The 21,676-nt window shown below is 38.4% G+C and overlaps 1 protein-coding gene across 6 annotated transcripts in view; it reads right to left on the reverse strand.

The window, feature by feature from the left end:
- Positions 1-21,676, reverse strand: part of MACROD2 (mono-ADP ribosylhydrolase 2) — a 2,180,049-nt gene that overhangs the window by 622,391 nt on the left and 1,535,982 nt on the right. The gene's annotated exons all lie outside the window — the stretch shown is intronic.

Genomic DNA, 21,676 nt, shown 5'->3' on the forward strand with positions numbered 1-21,676 from the left:
AAAAGTTAGAATAAGAAATCTGTGATCCAGTGAGCGCTGGAATCTTTAGACTGCTGGAGCAGGTTGAGAAAGTCATTATATATCTTTCTCAGGGAGAGACAGAGAGAAAGGGGAAAACAGCAATTCAGGTACATCCCTTTAGCTGTATTCTTTTTATTCCCACTAAAACAAACCAGTCATCAGAAGAACACCTAATTACGTGCCTCTGAATAAAGACTAAACAGCAGGTCCTGATGCTGTGTTCATGGACTGGCTTCTACAAGACTTTGGACAAGTCACTGACACACTCAGTTTAGTTCTAGGAAATAATTTGCTTTAACTGGGACCTCAAATCCTCTCCATTATTTTTATTGACAAAATCTCTAGTCCTAAATATATAGGGAGAAAAGTGCCTTTCAGAGTTACTATCAGAGATGAGAAACATTTTTAAATGTGGCTTTAAAGTTTATGAAAGCCAACATTTTAATTATACTTCCTTATACTCAGTTGTCTGGGAGAGGTGAAATGGAAAACTTAGAGAAACGGATGCTATTCACTTATACAGTCTGAACAATAATATCTTCTCCCGGAATTAGAACCTTCCTCCACCTACCACAAGCCCCTGGCCCTGAGTTTTGTGAAAACCAGGTGGCAGAGCCATGAATGCCACTGCCCACAGGTATAAGAAGTAGAGGTAAACTTGATTAGAACAGAGGCGGTGTTATTATTCTTGCCTGATGTGATTCAGTTAAATACCACATCTTGAATATTGCAGAGGAGATGGGAGAGAAAAGACACTCTTCCACTTCGGATCTAACATCACGGGGGCATTTCGTTACACAGCTTTTACAAAGAACAAGCCTTTGTCTTTTAAAAAAAGAGCAAGTGTTTTAAAATATGATTTTCTCTATGTTCTACGGTAGGCAGGGAAACAAACTTGTCTATCTTTTTTTGGGTCGCCTTTCAGTATTATCCCACTTTTGATTGTCAGCGTCTACCTCTCCGGATCTTCCTGCCGTCTTCTAATTTGCTATAGGCTGTGACACACCTGTTAAAATTATGCCTAAAATAAGAGTGAGGGCCTGAGACTCTTTTCTGTGACTAAGGCTTATAAACTTTACTACAGAGATGGGGCAAATATATAAATAACATTTTTAAGTTATTTTCAGATTCTTGGTTATATGTTGAACAAAGAAGCTTGCCCAATAAATGAACTCTAAACAGTGGATGGAAAGGGCTGGATTTCTCCCTACCTGCCTGATGGCTGACAGACAACAGGTGAGCAGTAAGCGCACAGACAGACACTCCATTATAGCCTGCAGCAGACCTCAACCCACTGTCAAACCTGAGATCATCACCTCAGGATTTTGTTGGGCCATGGTGTCCTCACCAGTCTTCTATGCCACTATGCCACTCTCTAGCATCTCTGTCTCACCAGGATGAGGCCCTTCCCCTTTCTCTGAAGCACTGATTGTTCAGATACCCAGTGGGCCCCAAGGAAGGCCTTCTTGGATCCACCAAGTCCTGAGATGCAGAGCGAACAGTCTGTTTACGGGTAGTGGTAGTGACAGGAAAACCACAGCGTCCTCTTGTTCAGTCTAACGGGGTGAGTTGAAAGATTTGGCTGTCAGATCAGCGTGAGGCCTCATTTTTCTTTCCTGCTGTGTAGGGTGCCCCTCGCTGCAGCCAACATTTGATTGTGATTAATTTGTCAGGGATGGCTGTACAATGGAAAAGGAGAAATGGATTGCCAATTACCGCTAGTCTTCTCTCAGACTGCTTGGCAAACGAGCGCCTTTCTGCAGGTCTGACAGCTCCAGAGCACACTGGATGTAGCCTCAGAGGGAGAGAACCCATTCTTGAGTGTATTTCAAAGATGAAGAAAGGGTCAAAGGTGACTCCTTTTTTTTTTTTTTTTTTATTTACCACCCTTCAGGAGATTTGCTGATGTGTGTCTTGGATCCTTGGCAAGCATCATAGGCGGGAACGTTGCTCTGCAGTTTGCTTTTTTTCTGTCAGTTTAAAATGCTTTGTATTTCTGATGGAAGTCTTAACGGTGCAAATGAAAGGTGTGAAAGAGTTCCTTCCATCCTTCACACTGAAAAAACCTGAAGGGACGCATACCTCTGGGTCCCACTGAGATGTTCAGAACACGCTAATCACGGGCAAATGGAAAATGCAGCGAGGCATCCCATCTTTCTTCCTCTGACTTCCAAAAGACAATACAAAACTTCACATTGATAGCTATTGCAAAATAACTTGTGTTACTTATCCCCTCCTAGAAGATACGAACTTTTTAAAATTTTAACAATGTCCCAAAGGAATAGATTCATAAATGAGAAAAATGTCTGTAGCTGTCTTTAGCTTGTCAAGCCCAGTAAGTCCCATAATCAGACTTGCTTCCAAATGTGAGAGAGATGGACACAATTCCATTTTGTACTTGTAGAAAGTCATTGACAAACTGACATTGGTAGGTTTAATTCTGAGAGACGCCATTGCACATCAGAAACACCTGAGGTACAACTGTCAAAGGGCTTCACTATTAATTTATTCTCATGTTATATGACTTGCTCATTTGTGGGGTGGGAATGGGTGGAACAGGTCTGGTTTTAGTCAGTGGGAGAAAACTCATTGTCGCTATTTTGTAAGAAATAGATGAAACAATGAACACAATTATTCCATAGAAAGAAGGTTAAAAAAGAAAGTCCTAAAGTCCTAAAATCTGCCTGGAGGCTATATTAAAACCGTTTGACATGTAGAAACAGACACACCACATTCTCTCACACTCACACACAAAAACACACATACAAAATAGGTAACACTTTTTTTATTGTATATAATACGTGTGTACATATAAACATTTAAAACTATAATATATATCTCTCTAAATAAAAGGTAATAAAAATTAATAATTATTGAGTCCCAAGAGATTTATAAAAATAGGTATTTTTGGGAAATAAATGGGCAGTGATTAATTATATGTTTCTTTAAAGTTATGTATATTCCTAAAACCTTTTTTAAGGATTTTATGTTTTTTTCAAACCAGTATACATAGGTATGAGCATGTATTTATAATTTTTTATAATATACATAAAATTTCTCATTTAGCAGTTTAGGTATATACTTCATTGTATGTATGTGTATACACACAGACAAGCAAATATACTATATATAATATACAGCATATATAATGTATATGTATGCTTGAAAAGACATACATGTATATATGTGTGATATCTATGTATACATGTATATGTGTTTATATATGCACATATCCATAAATAAATGGCTTAATATCTGTTGTATGTGTGTGTTTATTTTATTTTATTTTTATATGTTTATTTATTTTTTCAGATGGAGTCTCACTATGTCACCCAGGCTGGAGTGCAGTGCTGCAATCTTTGTTCTCACTGAAACTTCTGCCTCCCAGGTTCAAGCGATTGTCCTGCCTCAGCCTCCTGAGTAGCTGAGACTATAGGCATATGCCACCATGGCCAGCTAATTTTTATATTTTTAGTAGAGATGGGTTTTCACCATGTTGGCCAGGCTGGTCTCAAACTCCTGATCTCAGGTGATCCACCCACCTTGGCCTCCCAAAGTGCTGGGATTACAGGTGTGAGCCACCATGTCCAGCCTCTGTTCATGTTTAAAATGTTACTAGATCACTAGAAGAAACCGGTGTTAATTTTAAAGAATGATCTTGAGGCCGGGCACGGTGGCTCACGCCTGTAAACCCAACACTTTGGGAGGCCGAGGCGGGCGGATCACGAGGTCAGAAGATCGAGACCATCCTAACGAACACAGTGAAACCCCGTCTCTACTGAAAATACAAAAACATTAGCTGGGTGTGGTGGCGGGCGCCTGTAGTCCCAGCTTCTAGGGAGGCTGAGGCAGGAGAATAGCGTTAACCCGGGAGGCGGTGGAGCTTGCAGTGAGTTGGAAAACATGAAAATAAAAAGACTGAAAATTTGGTTATATTTATAGGCTTATATATGAAGTGGATTTTTTTTTTTTTGGAAAATGCATGAGAAGCTCAACAGTGGTTGCCTCTTAAGAGGGAGACTGACATTTTTAATTGGGAAGATATTTTTACCATTTGATCACTTTTTATACTGCTTTACTGTTTTTTAGCATGTGCATATCTTACTTTAATGTAAAAGCACTCTGTTTAAAAAATGTCCTCAAACTCCGATTATCCCTGTTAATGTCAGAGCTACATAAGTGTTCAGATGTTCTAGTCATATGTTGTTGTTGTTGTTGCTGTTTTTAATAGGAGCCCTCCCAAGGATGGCTGGTGATCATGAACTCTCTGATCAATTATTAGCCAAGGCTAAGCGAGGGATAGGTGCGATTCATTTCAATGCCATGAGTATTTATTCAGTATGTCCCATGGAACAGGCGCCATATTAGACAGTGAGGGGACAGGGATGCCACATGGTCCACAGTTTTCTGGTGACTAGACACTAATGAGCTGCCATTTTGGGGATGGGACTAAAAAAATCAATTAGTACCTCAAAGAGTTTATTTTTTATTGATAAGTCCTGATGTATAAATGACCTCAGTGATCATTACACAGTTTGATTATCTGCTCTGAGTCATTCAAAGTCTTAGGGATGGTCCCCTAAGAGAAAAGATGACCATTTGCAGAACTGTTAGCCTAGGAAGACTGTAAGGATAATCAATGCAAACATAAAAATCCTGGCTCTTTATAGTAAGATAAAACACTTATTTGGTTGTATGTCCTATAAGAAAAGAAGATAAACATATCCCTAGAATTAAAAATAAGAACTCTAACTTACATGTTGTTCATGTTCAAAACTGTTTGTTCCCATTTCATTATTTGAAATTTATAAGTCATATTCTCACAAGATAATACTGTGCATTATAATTTTGTTGTCAGGACAAGCCCAAAAGTGGTTTAATTTATAATGAAGACAGACCATAGTGCTTCTTTTTTTTACAGGAACATGTATGCATTCATTGAACAAGATTTTACTGACTCTCTACCATTTGTCAAACACTGTGCTGGGAGCAGGGGACACAAGGGTGAGGAAAACCAGAAACTGACAATGATAAAATAATCACCCCAATAAATATCAAGCTTTGATTGTAATGAGGGCTATGAAGGAGAGCCATGTAACACCGTGAAAACTAGTAATAAGGAGGTTTGATCTGCTCCGGGAGGCCAGGGAAAGCATCCCTCCAGGGGCCTTGCTTGTTAACTACCATTTACCGGCTGAAGATGGGCAGTAAGAGTTCTGCAGGCTGAGAATGCCAACAGCAGAGAAAATCCCTGGTAGAACAGACTGAAAGAGAGTCAGGCACAAGACAAAACCACTCTAGGGCTTGAAAGTCATGCTGGTAGTCTTATCCTAAGAAAAATGTGCTCAGAATATTGGATTGGGCTTCTAGAATCTCATCTCCACTCCTAGGGAACTCTCCTGCCTTCTACCTTCCAAGCAAAAGGAATGCAAATTCTGTAACTCGACATTACTAATGGTGAATTCCATAGCCTGTAACATTGTATTCCAAGAAAAGGGGAGGCAGAGATGGGATGGGGATTAGAAGAGTGTAGGTTCCAGGGTGGGGAACTGAAGGAAAAATGTCATGGCTTCTTACAAAGATAAATACTTGGGCTTTACACAGGCCTGAACCAGTCTCTATTCACCTCTTTGGTATCTTCTAATAGCATGAGAAACAGGGCCACTATCTCTTACCATGAGTCACTCCCCGGTTAGATTTCTTTCCTGCTTCACCCCGCTGCAGAACACAAAACAGCTTCATTGATTTTACCCCATGTTTCCAGTGTCCTAAGCAAGCACAGCATTTCCTGGGGTTTCCTAAGGATGGCTACTGCTAGAGACAAGATAAGATAACACACTGGGATAGAAAAGGTCAAGGTCAGTTTGTCCAGCATGGCAGTTCGGTTGGACACTGGACTTCACTCCTGGAAAGAAAGCTGGGTGGAGATTGTGGCAGGCCTAGGGTAGGAAGTGAGGTGGGGGCTAGAGAAGTGGCCATGGCAGCCCTGGGACTGGAGAGCCTGGTAGGAAAATAAGGGAACCCCGTCTTCCCACTTACCTAGTTGCTTTTAGCAGCTCTGACACTGTGGCCCCTTTGAGATGGGCACTGCCTCACTTGAGATAGAACATGTGAAGTGGAAGGAGTTGGTAGTGTGAAGAGGAGGCAAAGAACACGAAGTGGAAACAGCAGGAAAGCAAAGGGCACAGAGGAATCTGCAGGCCCCAGCTCCTCTGCTAGCCAGGCTCTGCCTGCCCGGGAATGGTTGCCCTGCCATAGCTTGCAGCCGGCTTGCTTTAGCTTCTTGGCATTTCTGTCTCTTGTTGCTCATCTCCTTCACCACCTTCCCATGCTCACCACAATTCCTATTTCTCACCCCTTCCTATGGCTGGACAGGTAGTTGGGAGTGAGGCCTGTTGGGATAAGAACTGCAGTGGGATACTTCCTACACAACACACATACACACACACACACACACTCCACTCTTAGGTCCCAGTACTGCCACTGCCTTTAACATGTGCAGAAATATCTTTAAAAAACCTTTCAAGTCAAGTATTTTTACATTTCCTGGATCCCTCGATGCATATCACTATTTTATCCTGGCCATGAGGCACATTTTCATTGTTTTATGAAGGATGGAAAAAGCTGATGAGACCTCCTTTCCTTCTATAAACAACATGGGAAAACAGCAACTGTGCACTTCTATCTTTTTTACTAAGCATGAGAAGATAAAATATTTGCAAAGTTGAAAAAAAAATTGAAAGGCCATAATTTAGGATGCTAACCTTTCCCTACAGCAGTGCTAGCAGATCTTTCCGGCTTGCTAAGGGATTCAGAATTTGCGGAAGCTTGGAGCCCCTGAGCTGCTGGTGATCACTTTCACAGGTTCCTGTAATTATATGCAAGGGCTGGCATTTGCAAGGTTGGTCGAATGCCTGGCTTTTCAAACTGGGGTGTTGGCAGTGTGCCAGAGGCATCATAAACCATGGGATGTGTGCCTTCCTGAGGGTTCATGTACAAGATTTATTGGGGGAGAGCCATAAAATTACTTAATTAGTGAGTAATGTTAAGCATTTTGTTTAAGAAGGAGGTTGCAAAATGCCTATGCTTTAGAATATAATGTTTTATTTCAACAACAACAAAAATCATCTCTTGCACAGGCTATCTATGCCTTGGTACCCTGAGGATACGGATGCATCACATTTAACTATAAAGGAGCTTTCATGATAAAGAGAAAGAATGATATGATGTATAGAAGGATGGATGTGCAGGTATTTTCTATATTAACTCAGTCTTCAGAAGTCACTGATGATGAACCCAATGGCTGAAGGTGGGTTAGTTCATATAAACAGGATTTGGCTAGAAGAAGCAGCTTGGGTGGAAGAAGACAGACAGGAGAGTATGGGGACCTAGAGAAAGTATGGCCATCATGACATTTATTGACACAAATCTTTGGGACTCTACTCAGTTCCAGAAGAGCCTCAATTCAAATCCTTTCTTTTCTTTTAAAAGCAGAAGGTATATATTAATGCTGTTCCCATCTAACACATGAGGAAGCTTGGAACTACAGTTAAAAGAAGAGGTCAGCAAGGGGACCATCCTGTGTTTCATGTTTATCCGATTCCCAGACCTCTCCCCTTGCTATTTCACCCTATTGGCCGGACAGGGCATTGGTCTCGGCTCTGACATGAACTATTTGGATGTCGCTAGGCAAGTCACTCAGCAACTCTGGGTCTCGTTTTTCCCAGCCAAGAAAATAAGGATCTAGGACAAGTAGGATTTCCAAAATACCTTTCAGCTCCAAGAGCCTATGATCTTAGAAATGAAAAACTGTGCAAGCTTTCTGGGTATTTTGGGCAACAAAATGCAAGCATCGGACTTTTTCCCTCTGTAAGCTAAGTGGCAGGGTAACTGTTATCTACTGCCCTGGGTGCCCTGGGTTGGAAGAAAGCATTTAAAATCTATGTACAGAGAAACATGATATAGTTTTGTCCGTAAGAATCTGCTGTCTTACAACACATAACTTCACATTTCAGAGCACAGATAACTATAGTTACTCTCTCTCTCTCATGGAAAGCTTGTATTTATTTACAGTCAAAACAAAATGTTTCCTTTTTATTCTTAGGACTTAGTTAAATTTTAGGGAGCTTGGAAGTGCTTAAGCAAGCTGACTATTTTTTAAACAATTGGCTACAGTGGTTATGTAGAAAGCGTGGTGTGATAATGTTACAAACAGGCTTCATTTCCAGACAGCTGAATTCACAGGCTATACCATAGGACCCAGAGGTGACTGAGATGAGACACCTGGATTTCATAAAAGCAGCAAATTCAAGCAAACAGAAAGCAAGGTGGCTCTCATCATAAGGGACCACTGGCTGGTATCATTCAGAACAAAAGTAAAGCCTTCTTCAAATAGTGAAGTATTTGTTCAATAGTGTAGACAGAATCCTAGAATCTAAGTGATAGCAGTGAACAAAATAATCAAAGTTCCTGCCCTAAAAGAACTCAGGATCTAGTAGCAGGGCAATAATGACAGCAGTAGTTACAAGAATAATATTACTATTAAAAATAATAGTAATAATAATTGTTAAATGTTTATATTTACACATCTGACACTATGATAAGCATTTTAATGCATTATGCAATTTAATCTTTGCAACAACCCCATGATATAGGCATTATTACCTATATTATCCTCATTATTAACCTCATTTTACAATTATTAACCTCATATTACAAAACCTCAATAATTATACCATTATTAACCTCATTTTAGAATTGAGGTTATTAAGGCCTAGGAAGATAAAGCAATTTGCATGAGGCCACACAGCTAGTAAGAGACTCAGAATTTGAACCTAGATCTATGGGAGCCTGAAATCCATGCCCAAAGCCACTTTGACACATGCTTTCCTTCCACGACGTTCTCTGGTACTCTAAGAGCACTCTGAGGTGATGTGTACAGACTGACTATACACAGAGATACAGACCATGTTTCAAGAAACCTACATCACTGCATAGGCCAGCAGGACACCAGAGCCATCAAGCAAAAGTAGCGTTGGAGAGGCCTGAGAGGAACTGGGGGAGCAAAGAATGGAAACAGCAAGGAAGACTAAAAATTAACTACAGAACACCACTGTTTTACATTTATATTGTGTATATTTAGCTATGTAATTACGCTTGAATTAACTGCATCTAAACATCATTCATAACAGCCAAAAAGTAGAAAGAGTCCAAATATCCTGAATGAATAGACAAAATATGGAACATCAATACAAAGGAACACTAAATAAAAAGTAATTATGGATGCATGCTACGACATGGATGTACTTTGAAAATATTATGCTACATGAAAGAAGTTAGTCACAAAAGATCACATAGTTTATGATTCCATTTACATGAAATACCCAAAATAGGCAAATCTATAGAGACCAAGTGTAGATTAGCAGTCGCTTAAGGCTGAGGGAGAGGGGACAGAGTGACAGCTAATGTGGGATTTCTTTTGGGTATGATGAACATAGATTATGATGATGGTTGTGTACCTCTGTGAATTATATTTTAATAAAACCGCTTTAAAAATTAACCATATATAAAAGATTAGGCTCTATTTTTATTAACTGACTCTCCTGTTACCCTCTTAAAATCTAAATGAAATCATTCCTTAAAGTACATAAAAAAATGGAAACCGGGGTGTCATAGACTCAGTAATTATTGAATCCAGAGTATGGTTTCTAGAGTGGACAGAACAGGCCAGTAGCCTCCTTATATTGGGAAGCTATTCACGTATGTTTTAGCTGTGAAACAGATATTTATTAAGATTTACTCTGCATCCTGCTCTGAGCTAGGTGCTGGAATATAACAGTGACAGAACTTAGAGCCCAGTTTCATAAGCTAAGTCACAATTATCAGAATGGAAATCTCAAGTAAAGGGAAAGTGCATTTTACCAAAAATGCAATTGCTTAAGAAGATCTAGGAATGTTTTGGTAAAACTGGATTCATTTAGAACTGAAGTCAGGTCAATAAAGTACAAAGTGAGGTAATTTCATGTAGATTTTGTTAATTTCAGTTCAATTTGCAGTCACTTGTAGGAAACTCTCCCTGTTGTTCGTGGCTGAAATGGGAAACAGGTATGAACTATTATCTTCAGCTCTAAAGATTCTAAGGAGACTTCCTTTGACTATCCAGGAGATTTAGATTCATACTCATATTATCATTTTCTCTCTCTTTCTCTGTAATATTTCCACTCAACTCTGTTCAGACTCTGCCCTAAACTCACATTTCCCCAGAGTTCCTAGGTATATAGGATGTTAATCCATATCTGTTCAGGACTCCTGGTATGTTTATGGATGACTGTGGCCTCAGAGCCTTAGGGTGTTGCAGAAACAAATTGCAATTGATCCCTCCAAGGATTTCTATGGAAATGGGCCAGAATTAGAATGTAATAAATGATGCAATTATGTATTCATTCTCAATGTATTGATTTTAGTTTCCACTGATGTATCTGAAAATTTTGCAAGGAGTTTTGGTTCCAAAAAATGTAAACAATTGAGGTAAGGTCTAAATATCTAAATACAGTGTCTGACAACTAATGATAGATCACTGCCCTTATGCCTTAAAAATTTCATACTTTCAAATTTGTAAGCACTCGGTATTATAAAGACATTTTAATAAAGTATATGCTATCAAAATTACCAAATATCTTGCAAGGCAAGCACCCATTATGGGTAGCTGACACTGCCCCTAAACTAAATTATCTGCGAGCAACCTGTGTGATTTAATTTGTTTTTCTTTTCTCCTTGGGTGGTAAATATCTAGAAGTCCATCGAAATGTGATATTCCCTTCTTTCCATGTAATAGAATTGCAGTCAGATGTGTAGATCCCAAGATGGACTAAATTTTCCAACATCCTTTGTAGACGCTGCTCACAAGACCAATTTTTCTTAAATGCAAGGTGAGTGGAAGTGATGAATGCTACTTTGGGTAGATGGACCATTAGATAGAAGGTATGCTTGCCATATACACATCTTTTGCCAGCACCAGGGCGGGTAAGTAAATGAGAGCAATACCTTCGGGAAGGCATTGACACCTTGGTAGATTCCTGGCTCCTTGAATGACAGAGTGGAACAAATGCTCCACAAGCAGATTGTTTCCTGTTAGCAGAGTGGTAAATAAACATTTATATTCAATAAGCCAGTCTATTTCGGAGTCTTTTTGTTACAACAGTTTAACCTTACCCTAACTAATACAATCTTGTTCACATATGTTTCACAATATATTTTTAAAATAGTATCATTGACCAAAAGGATTTGACATAAAAGTCATTGTCCTAAGGAGCGAAACATACTTGACTTCTCTAAGAACTGTCAAATTAGTTTTGAAGTCCTTTTTGAAGAGAGCTATGTTTATTTACGCTCACCCTTTAGATACAAGTATGTATAAGGAGCAAGAAAAAGGAATGTCATTCAAGACTAGATGTGAAAAACAAGTAATGACATAGAAATTATTTCAGTGATCAAAGTAAAAGTGTGGCCGGTTCTTCAACACTCCAAAACAGTTCTTTAGAAAGAGTTTCTTAACAGTGCTCCTATTGTTCAAGGTACCTGATAGATATTCCCAGAGTTACTGCTCAATGGATTGGCTCTGCAATTTTGTAGCACAGTTTTTCTATTTCCTTAAAAGGCTTAATGTTTTAATGTTTTGTCTATTCAGAAAATCATTTTTTAAAAATTATAGCATAACAATAAGTGATATATCTGAGGAAAGGGTGGGTGGGAATTCACCGATGCCTTCCAGGCTTCAATCACATTTTTACCTTGAAACAACTACAAGGGAGTGCACATCCAAACCCCAGAGACAGTCAGACCGTTGTGATCTTTATTACTTTTTGAATCACTTAATTCTTCTTAATTTTTGTTTTCTTTTGTAATTATTTATTTTTATGTAATTAAAGGGACCACATACAAGTTTCTTCCATGCACATATTGCACAGTGAAACATTTAATCTTTTCATTAAGTTCCCAAATTGTTCATCTGGAACAGAACATCAGGAAGACTGACACTGGTTTCTCACTGCAGCTGCATTCCAGAAAAACTAAGTTTCCAGGATTTTCATCTCTTTTGTCAGGTCCCCTAGGGGAATCCTGACCATGGGTTTCACTGCCATTTTTATGTACACTGACCTAGCATATTTTGTAGTTGGTCACTTGAGATTATTTTCCAGAGTGAAGTTAGTCCTTTGGGTTCTTAGATGTCATTTTAATATTAAAGACCTGGGTAGGGTATGGAAAGCATGAGAGGAGTCTGTACCGTATTTTCTGGGATGTATGTATCAGTGTTTATGTGCATGAGAATGTTAGCTAAACTTGCCTATCCAAATGATAAGCACTCAGGGTTAGAAACCACTGAATAGCCAGAATTTTGCTGTCTGTCAAGTTGTCTCTCCACTGTCTCATAAGTGTTAGCTCATAAAGTGATATTCAAATGGGCTATGATGGAGAAGGGCTTGGCCCCAGCACTGCATTTTCCCAAGGGAAGTAAGTTACATTGATTCTAATGTTACTTTGCTTTGCCAAGAATGATAACATTTCTTACAGTGGGAGTACTTTGACAAGACAAAAAACTTAGGCTGCCAGAGCAGAGATTTTATGACAGTGAAAAGAGTCATCATTAGACCATCAGAGAGGAAGTTTTTAAAGCAAATGGAAATATCAAAGGGAAGAGAAAAAAGCCAAAGGAAGGAGGAGAACCCTTTGGGGGATAATAGGAAGGGGTGCATATTTTTGTCAGTTTTGCTCTGGTTCCCAATGCATTACATAAGAGAACTCTTCCTTCCTCTGTAAATATGCACAGCAATGATTGTCACACCTTCTCAAATCTGTCAGCATTTAAAGCTGATGAAGAGCATACCCTTGGCATTGCCATTGGAGAATGTCCTAATTTTTTTGCAAGTCATGTCTGTGAATATACAGAGATGTACTGATAAAAATATTTGCCAAGTAGATATAAGGTTAACAAAATATTGCGCTGGGCTCCTTTTTACCAGTTAGAAGCAGAGCAAACTTGAATGCAAATGAGGGATTCAATTAGAAAGTTGCAGCCTGCCAGCATTTGGAGGATAGCAGAGAGAGATCAGGTGATCTGATAGAAACAGGCACTCCACGTTGATAACAAAACTATTTTGGATAAACACGAGAGCTGCTTCAGCTAAGCTATGCTGCACTTCAATTTTTCCTCAGATTTACAGCCAGTAACTCAATGTCTGAAATTCCTTCCTCTCTACACATGCCACGTCGTACCTGGAAAGCAAACTTCAAAGTTTTTCTTGTTCTCCAGGGAAAGTATTTTCCAAATTTTTAAGTACTCACAGAATATTTCTCAGCCAGGACTTGATTTCTGTTAACTATGTTGACTCTCATAAAATTGACTAAAATCATTTTTGCCATTCACTTCTCAGTAAAAATTCCATTGCTATGTATCATGTCTAGCCTCTTTTGTTAAACTTATTAGCATTGGAGTGTCCAAATCGGGCTCAAAGGGCAGAAAGCACGCATGAGATCTGAAATGTCCATCAGGCAGGTTCAGATCTGTTTAGAGACTGCTTTAGAGGCCAATTCAAAATTTTAACAGGAATCTAGGGATTTCAAGCCCTGAAAGCCTCATCTGGATCTATTTTTCCAAAAGTAGCACAGGGCTTTCTTGGGTATTTGACCAAATGAGGCTTTTCATCCTGAGTATAAGCAGGTGGTCTGGTGCCCTGTGGAACCATCCTGGAAACATCACGTTGGAGCAGCAACAGTGCTCACTGAATGTCAGAGTGGAAAAGTCTGGTTCCTCTTCCAGGGGAACTTCAAAGGAGGCAGCTCCTGCTCTCATCCTGTCTCCTCCTTAAATCAGGTTAATCACATTGAGGATATTCCTCAGGCTGTGCCTTGCAAAAAGGCTCAGATGGTTTTGCTGCAATTGGCGGTTTGTGGCTATAGGGCTGCGGAGTGGGAGAAGGCTAGGAGAGCTTCTGCCAGGGTCCTAAGCACCCCCAAAGTACTGGCTCCTGGCCAGGTTCCCCAGACACACTGTGAGTGTGATGCTGAGGTCTGAGTTTGCAGGAAATGGTATGCCCACTCTTGAAATTATCCTGTTATAAAATCATCTCAGTGATTAAATAACCAAATCCATTTGAAAGGTAGCTCTGCCATCCTCAAAATTTTGTTGTAGCAGAACTAGGATTATAGTGAATTTATGGGGCATAAATTTAAAAGTGAAGGTAACTCCAAACCAAACAGGTGTGTGAGCAATTGCAGCTACTGGAGAGAGGGGCTGGGTCTGGCGTATATTGGAAGAAGTCAGAAGAGGGCCTCCTGGATGGCCAGCTGACCTGTATGTTCCTGAGTGACCATTGTTCCATGGGCTGTAATAAACCACAAAGGGGTTCAGCTGTAATAAACCATAAAGGGGTTCTATTTTAACTGAAGTAAAATGCTGTATTTAGTTTGGCTCTCTAACTGAATAAGTTCTTGAGTTTCCATTTTACCTTGACAGGGTAGACACTGCCATACCTACAAATAGCATTTCCAGTTTGAGAATGCCTTTTAAAAACGCATTGGTTTTTCCTAGAATAGAGATGTTTGTCCATTAAGAAAATACCAACCGGGTAGCTTTCTTTACCTGTTATTTTGCCAATCAAGAATTCTGTTTTCTATATCTTCAGTTAGGCAACAATTTGGGTTACAATCATTACTGCTGTCATGAACCAAAGATTTGCTGAGCTTCTCCTATAGACACAGTGCTTTGCTAGGCAATGGGTGTGCAAAGAATACGCAGAAGTGAATTCCTGCTCTTTAAGTTCCAAACCGGCTGTAAGCCCAGAATATATAAACAGAAATCTATGGAGCAATATGAGGAAGCAATTGATAATCATCCTGACACAAATGCTAAAAAATTTCAGAAAGTATAATGACCACCAAGCACTGGCATACTCAAGGAAGACTTCCTGCAGATCAAGTTTTAGCCTGTTAAACAAATTTACATGAGAAAAACAACCCCATTAAAACGTGGGCAAAGGACATGAACAGACACTTCTCAAAAGAAGACATACATGTGGCCAACAAGCCGATGTAAAAAAGCTCAATGCGTTTATCATTAGACAAATGAAAATCAAAACCACAGCGAGACACCATCTCATATCGGTCAGAATGGCTATTCTTAAAAAGTCAAAAAATAACAGATGCTGGCAAGGTTGCCAAGAAAAGGCAACACTTATACACCGTTGGTGGGAGTGTGAATTATTAGTTCAATCACTATGGAAAGCAGTATGGCGATTCCTTAAAGAGCTGAAAGCAGAACTATCATTTGACCCAGCAATTCTATTTACTGGGTATATATCCAGAGGAATATAAATCATTCTTTTTAAGATGGAGTTTAATTCTTCTCTCCCAGGCTGGAGTGCAATGGCATGATCTTGGCTCACTGCAACCTCTGCCTCCCAGGTTCAAGCAATCCTCCTGCCTTGGTCTCCTGAGTAGCTGGGATTACAGGCACCCACTACTGTGGCTAATTTTTGTCAGAATATAAAATTGTTCTACAACACAAACACATGCATGTGACTATCATTGCAATACTATTCACAAAAGCAAAGACATGGAATCAACGTAAATGCCCATCAGTGACAGAGTGGATAAAGGAAATATGGTACATATACACCATGGAATACCACAAAAAATGCCATAAAAAAATGAATGAGATCATGTCTTTTGCAGGAATATGGATGGAGCTGAAAGCTATTATCCTTAGCAAACTAACATAGGAATAGAAAACCAAATACCGTATGTTCTCACTTATAAGTGGAAGCTACATAATGAGAAGTCATGAAGACAAAGAAGGGAACAACAGATTCTGGGGTGTACTTGAGGGTGAAGGGTGAGAGGAAGGAGGGGAGCAGAAAAAGGTAATGGGCACTGGGCTTAATACCTTGGTGATTATATAATCTCTACAACAAACCCTTGTGTCACAGGTTTACCTATGTAACAAACCTTCACATGTACCCCTGAACCTAAAATAAAACTTTTAAAAAATGTTTCAGTCTGCTTAAATGTGCTTGGCATGTTTCTGTTTGGGGCGTGAGATAAACAACACTGGTGGTGATGGTATGTGTGAATTTGGTGTGTGTGCATTGGGGAAGAGGTGTTAAGGAATAAGTTTCAGGAAGGGACCCAAGATTGGACCTCATTGTGCAATGGCAAGTTCTTATATTTATCACATCATGTACATGTGGGTCACAGAAGATATAACCATGATGGATGGGCACCAAGAAATTTTTCAAACTATATTCTGAAGAAAACACTAGTCCAGAGAAAGGTTGAGGATATAATAGTTTCTATCATCAAGTAACTTTAAGAACTGCTGCAAATTAAATCCTCCTTTTAAAGATGCAAAGGCAAAGGTATGTATAAATTTCTTAGCACACCAATTTACATCCTTAGCACACCAATTTCCCTCCCTCTCACACATTTTGAAAGCACTAGTTTATGGAGATATAGAAAGTGCCCATTGTTCAGGCTAGGAAGAGTGAATATCAATCTGCAAGCCATAGAATATGATCAAAGGCTCCTGAGAATATGGGAAACATGCACCAAATTATATTTTAGAAAAAAAAAATCTAGTGAGATTGGGAATACGGAACAAGAAAGAAAAAGAGTGTAACCAGGAAATGATTCTAAAAACCTTATCTATCTCCATTCTAGTGTGACTTACAAAAATGTTGGGAGTTGTGTTTGCTTTGTAAAATTTTTCTTTTCAGCTACAGACCACTTTCTTTAAATAAAATATTATCTCAAACCCTAAAAAAAAAGAGAAGAAATAAAACTTATCTGGTTAATGGAGAAGGAGGAGGAGGGCTCCAAATAAGATAAAGAAAACTAGTTTGTAATATACAGATCCTGGGAAAGAAGCAAGGACTAAGAAAGCTTTAACTTCACCAGGGACATATGAAATAATTTTCAAGTTGTATGATGCTGAATGGTCTATAAACCATAAATGATACGGTTTGGCTCTGTGTCCCCACCCAAATCTCCTCTTGCAGCTCCCATAATTCCTGCATACTGTGGGAGGGACTAAGTGGGAGATGATCGAATCATGTGGGTGGGTCTTTCCCGTGCTACTGTGGTGATAGTGAATGTGTTTCATGAGATCTGATGGTTTTGAAAACGGGAGTTTCTCTGCACAAGCTCTCTTTTTGCTTGTTGCCATCCATGTAAGACATGACTTGCTCTTCCTTGCCTTCTGCCATGATTGTGAGGTCTTCCCAGGGTTGTGGAACTGTGAGTCCAATTAAACTCTTTCTTTTGTGAATTGCCCAGTCTCAGGTATTTCTTTATCAGCAGCACAACAGTGGACTAATGCAGGACATACGAAGTAATTTTCAAGTTGCATAATGCTGAATGGTCTATAAACCACAGAGATGTAGCCATCTAAAGTTACTGAAACAGGATGTTATGAAGCTAAAAGGAAAGCTAGGTTTCAACCCCAGTGGGACTAACCAAAAGCAATATGGCACGTGACCTTTATGTATATCAGTCTCACTTTTAAATTTACCAAATAACAGAGGGGAAAGAGTCAAGTAGCCAGGACTTAAGAAGCGTTTTCTTTGACCTAGCATTGTGAAAATGACTAAACTTGCCTGGTGACAGCCCTCCAAGCCAGCTAATGTGACTCACTCTATGAATGCCATGCCCAGCAATCTTTGCTATTTCCCTTCCATTTGCCACAATGGTGTACTGAACCAGTTATTATATTTTGAACCACATTACTCTCTCTAGGGTGAAATCCCTATTCTTCACAGATTAAAATGGAACATGATCCACTCTAGATTTTAGTTAGTTCTTACTGTTCACTCTGGAGACTCTTTTTTTGATATTTAAAAAGCTCATTTTATTAATAATGAAGAAAACACAAATTTAAACCACAATGGGATATAATTTCACACTCAATAAATTGGCAACAATTTTAGAGACTGGCAGTATCAGACACTGGGGAGGACAGGGAACATGGTGATCTTCAAACGGAGTGGGTAGAGTGGGTAGGAGTATAAATTGATTCAATCACTTTAGAAAACAGTTTGGTGTTTCACAATACTGTTAACCATATCCATATAATATGACCTAGCAATTCTTTTGTGTATGTGTTTAAATTATTACATTGTGTGTTGAACAAATTTTAAGTGAATGATGAATTGTTAATGAAGTATAGGTAGATAAATATCATATCATAGATCTCATGAGACACTTGACTGTTTTTAAGTTATGGCTACTGTATTGGAGAATGTGTTTTCTTCTGCTTTTTTTGTATTATAGTTATTAAATAAAATGCTTTTTTAAACTTTTTTAAAATTTTATTTTTATTTCAATATTTTTGGGGGGTACATGTGGTTTTTGGTTACATGCATAAATTCTTTAGTGGTAATGTCTGAGATATTGGTATACCCATCACCTAAGCAGTGTACACTGCACCCAATAGACAGTTTTACATCCCTCACAGCCCTCCAACCCTTCACCCTCAAGTCCCCAAAGTCCATGATATCATTCTTATGCCTTTGCATCCTCATAGCTTAGTTCTAACATATAAGTGAGAACATGCAATACTTGGCTTCCCATTCCTAAGTTACTTCACTTAGAATAATGGCCTCCAGCTCCATCCAAATTGCTGCAAAAGACATTATTTCATTCCTTTTCATGGCTGAATAGTATTCCATGGGGTATATCCATATCACATTTTCTTCATCTACTCATTAGTTGATGGGTATTTAGGTTGGTTCCACATCTTTGCAATTGTGAATTGTGCTGCTATAAACATGCATGTGAAAGTGTCTTTTTCATATAATGACTTTTGTCCCTCTGGGTAAATACCCAGTAGTGGGATTGCTGGATTGAATGGTAGTTCTATTTTGAGCTCTTTAAGAAATCTCCATACTGTTTTCCATAATGGTTGCACTAATTTACATTCCCATCAGCAGTGTAAATGTGTTCCCTTTTAACCACATCCACCCCAACATCTATTGTTTTTTGACTTTTTAATTATGGCCATTCTTGCAGGAGTAAGGTGGTATCTCATTGTGGTTTTAACTTGCATTTCCCTGATAATTAGTGATGCTGAGCATTTTTTCATATGTTTGTTGGCTATTTGTATATCTTCTTTTGAGAATTGTCTATTTATGTCCTTTGCCCACTTTCTGATGGGATTTTTTTTTTTTCTTGCTGATATGTTTGAGTTCTGTAGAGATTCTGGGTATTAGTCCTTGGTCAGAGCATAGTTTGCAAATATTTTCTCTCACTCTGGGGATTGTCTGCTTGTTGATTATTTCTTTTGTTGTTCAGAAGCTTTTTAGTTAATTTAGGTCCCAATTATTTATTTTTGTTTTTGTTGCATCTGCTTTTGAGGTCTTAGTCATTAATTCTTTGCCTAAGCCAATGTCTAAAAGAGTTTTTTTGATGTTATCTTCCAGAATTTTTATGGTTTCAGGTCTTACATTTAAGATTTTGATCCATCTTGCGTTGATTTTTGTGTGAAGTGAGAAATGAGGGTCCAGTTTCATTCTACTTGTGGCTTGCTGGGTTTCCCAGCACCACTCATTGAATAGGATATCCTTTCCCCGATTTATGTTTTTGTATGCTTTGTTGAAGATCAGTTTGCTGTAAATATTTGGCTTTATATCTGAGTTCTTTATTCTGTTCCATTGGTCTATGTGCCTACTTTATAGGAGTACCATGCTGTTTTGTTAATTATAGGCCTGTAGTATAATTTGAAGTTGAGTAATATCATGCCTCGAGGTTTTGTTTTGTTTTGTTTTGTTTTGTTTTTTTGCTTAATTTTACTTTGGCTATGCAGGCTCTTTTTTTTTTTGGTTCCATATGAATTTTAGGCTTTTTTTCCTAGTTCTGTGAAGAATGATGATGGTATTTTGGTGGGAATCTGTAGGCAGTATGGTCATTTTCACAATACTGATTCTACCCATCCATGAGCATGGGATATATTTCCATTTGTTTGTGTCATCTGTGAGTTCTTTCAGCAGTATTTCACAGTTTTCTTTGTAGAGATCTTTCACCTCCTTGGTTAAGTATAATTCTAAATATTTTATCTTTTTTTTTTTTTTTTTTTTTTGGTAGCTCTTGTGAAAGGTATTGAGTTCTTGATTTGATTCTCAGCTTGGTTGTTGTTGGTTTATACCAGTGCTACTGATTTCTGTATATTGATTTGGTATCCTGAGACTTTACTGAATTAGTTTATTGGTTTGAGGAACTTTTTGTGTGAGTTTTAGGTTTTCTAAGTAAATGATCACATTATAGAGAACAGCAACAGTGTAACTTCCTGCTTTTCTCACTTGGATGCCTTTTATTTCTTTCTCTCGTCTGATTGCTCTGGCTAAAATTTCCAGTGCTATGTTGAATATAAGTGGTGAAAATGGGCATCCTTGTCTTGTTCCAGTTCTCAAGGGGAATGCTTTTAACTTTTCCCCATTCAGGATGTTGTTGGTTGTTGGTTTGTCATATATGGCTTTTATTACTTTAATGTAAGTCCCTTGTATGCCTATTTTATTGAGGGTTTTTATCATAAAGGATGCTGGATTTTATCAACTGCTTTTTCTGCATCTATTGACATGATCATACTGGAGCCTCTAATTTTATGGTCCTTTCCTATCTTCCTTTACTTTGCTGTTTTCCTTTCCCACCACTCCCCTATTTATAGTATACCATATATATTACATCGATTCCCTTTTTGAGGCTCTTTACACATTACCATAAGATTCTCAGAAGCAAAACATACTTCAACTCTCTGACAACATAATAAACATAGAAAATGATGTACATAGTATTGGTGTAGGCAGTTGGGTTTTTGTTTATTTTTTTTTTTGGCAAGGAAAATCAAGACTGCAATGAAAGAACATTCTTATAATAAAAACCATTTCTGCAATGAAGTTTGGTTTGACTAAGGCGAAATAAAGAGTTAGGGTATTTGCCAGGCATAACTTTGTACATAATACTTCCTTTAAGCAAATATTTAAGGTTTGTTATTGGGCATTTGTAAGGCAGAAAGAATGGCCGTGATGGGCATAATTGTGCAGATGGTCTAGTTTAGCCCCCTCCAGCCCAGTGCTCACCCTGTTCCCACAAAGACAGGCTGTAGGGGAATCTGGAGAGGAAGAAGGCACACCTTAAATTTTTAAATAGTGTGACAAAATTCTTTCTCACTTAATTTGGTTCAGGCCTACATTTCCCATTTTATTTTGCTCAAGATCTTCAAAAGAAATACCAGATTCAGAAAAAAAATAAAACTCCTACATTTGACATCAATCTAGGTAGTCCTTCACTGTTAAAATTAATTTAAAATATATACATATATATTAGATTTTTACATATTTTATGCTTCAGCTGACAGCTTCCATGTGAGAAGTCTGAGTTCAGAAAGAATGTAATCTATTTTACTTGGATCAGAAAATCCTTAACATTATAAAACAGACTTATTAATGGTCTGAAAAAAACTATAAAAAAACGTTCTTGCAGGTAGGTGGAAGAATATTTGGAGAGCTTTAGGCTAGTGAAAACAAGTGATTAAAAAACATTTGGCTTCCATCTGTAAGTGAAGCATTCACTACTTAAACCAATCCATCACTATGCAGAAAAAAAATCTGCA

This window comes from Rhinopithecus roxellana, chromosome 13 (assembly GCF_007565055.1).
Source record: "Rhinopithecus roxellana isolate Shanxi Qingling chromosome 13, ASM756505v1, whole genome shotgun sequence".
Taxonomy (NCBI): domain Eukaryota; kingdom Metazoa; phylum Chordata; class Mammalia; order Primates; family Cercopithecidae; genus Rhinopithecus; species Rhinopithecus roxellana.